We start from the raw sequence: 2055 nt of genomic DNA on the forward strand, positions 1-2055 counted from the left end.
TTTTGCACCTCTTTCTTGTGGGTTTTAAACAAACGCGCAGTGAAATGGGAGGAACTAGAGTTTATTTTGCCATAAGGTAGTGTGATTATGCATGACACGAAGTATTTGCTAGTCTAGTACTGGAGAAATTAGCATTTGGATGCGCATAGTGCGGCTTTAAAGGTTTTTAATTTAGGATGAAATGAGTCTAAAAATTCGAAGCAGGTTGCTCCGGTTATTTGCAGTTCCATCTATTTCACGTGGTAAAAAAAATTGCGTGATATAAATAGAGACACGTTTATGTGATTATACTATATATTGCGTTAATTATAATAAAATCTTGTGTAGTTAGTTTCTTGATGGTAGATTGTGTAGATTAATTAGAAGATTTGAACTGACAGAATAACACTCATTGCCCTGCATGTGCATAGTTGTGTCTTATCGTCAACAGATGGCACCAGCTGTAGAATATCTGTTGAATGCCTACCCAGAGTATGTGCTTGTGGACCATCTTCCATTGGACGATGTCGATGATAAGGCAAGTTCAGTGATGTTATCATTAATTTACGTTAGCTACATGGCAATTAATTTTTGTATTGGGGCTGCATTAAAATTACTACTATGTATTGTTTACTGTAGAATTTCTGGTGAAGATATTATATTATATTATAAAATTAGCAAAGATTTTGTATGGAAATGAGGGATATATATACCTCATCTGCATGCAAATTATTTTAATAATTACCGTGTGATAGAAGTGCAGAGATGCCAACCACTACGATTTATCCGTATTTTCTACGAATTTCTATTCCTTTTGCACCACTACGACCAGTTTGTATCAAACTACGAATTTCACTGTGATAGAAAAAAAAATTTTATGTCATTTTTTGTCAATTTATTGTCATTTTTGACCCTCAGAATGCAAGAAATTGCATCTCAGAATCAAAAATTTTCCGGGGGGCATGCCGGACCCCTCTAGCAAACTCGGGTCACTACGTGACCCTCGAACTACTTATTTGATGGCCAGAAACTACAGATTGCTTCAAATATGTGTTGGCATCTCCTGGCAGTGCATATAAATAATGGAGTGGTTAATTGTAATTTGTATTAAATAAATGTCTATAACATTAAGTCATTACGCCAGAGACATGTATCTTATCATGCTGAGGGAACTATAATTAAAGCACATTCTAGTTGTTTGTGTAAATTTCCAATGCGCTTCATATTTAATTTCCAATTAAAATTCAGTTCTTAGTTTATTGATTGAACCTTCCCTTTGTAGGGCTTAGTGCTAATTATTGTTTGGTGTCGCAGAACCCCAGCTTACAAAATATTCATTATTTACAAGCAGATGTTTGGACACGGCCAATAATTAATCAGTCATGCTCTGTGATCAGGCTTATATCACATGGGATTATACGTAATAAAACACAGATGGAGTATAGATAGTTGTGTGTCACTCGATCAATGCAGAACGTTAATGGGTGCATGTCAGATGATACCTTTGGTAGATGAAATGAAGTTAAAAAAGGAGGGGACAGGTTTGTGCGTGAAATGCTGGTGGAAATAATTTGTTTACTCACGAATACCCGTTAGCGCTCTGCTTCATACTATGAATCATATTCCTCCTTGACTTTCCTGCTTTTACAATAATTTTTCTTGCTCTGATTTCTGTTTGAATTTATTGCTCTGATTAATTCTCTGATTTATGTGCAAACGTATCCTGTACCATCATCCCTGTTGAACCCCCAGCTCCATCTTGGTCTATCGGTCAGGTAACTCGATAGCTGTCCGCGCATATAATCCATTCGGTTGGTCAATTCTATCACAGTATTTGAAGCGACCGAGCTGTTCTCATGTACAGGGGGGTCACAAGCGTCGTTGGCGGCACTGCTCTGCCACGGTTCGTTCGATGGGGAAAGCGTGTTCAGCTCTGCCGTGCGTGTCGCGCGGGCCGACCGCCCGGAGCTAGACCAACGTTTAACGAAAATCACATCACGTGTATGCTCTCTCTCACCCTCTGAATCTTCGTTGCTGATTAACTTCCACCCTTCCTCCTCCTTCTGCTTCTCCTCC

General features: G+C 38.5%; 1 protein-coding gene across 1 annotated transcript in view; it reads left to right on the top strand.

The window, feature by feature from the left end:
* The window catches only part of LOC106809635 (bifunctional lysine-specific demethylase and histidyl-hydroxylase NO66-like), a gene marked incomplete at its 5' end in the record, with an annotated part of 38573 nt that overhangs the window by 6980 nt on the left and 29538 nt on the right, over positions 1-2055 (top strand).

The sequence above is a fragment of the Priapulus caudatus genome, unplaced genomic scaffold (genome assembly GCF_000485595.1).
Source record: "Priapulus caudatus unplaced genomic scaffold, Priapulus_caudatus-5.0.1 Scaffold370, whole genome shotgun sequence".
Classification (NCBI taxonomy): domain Eukaryota; kingdom Metazoa; phylum Priapulida; class Priapulimorpha; order Priapulimorphida; family Priapulidae; genus Priapulus; species Priapulus caudatus.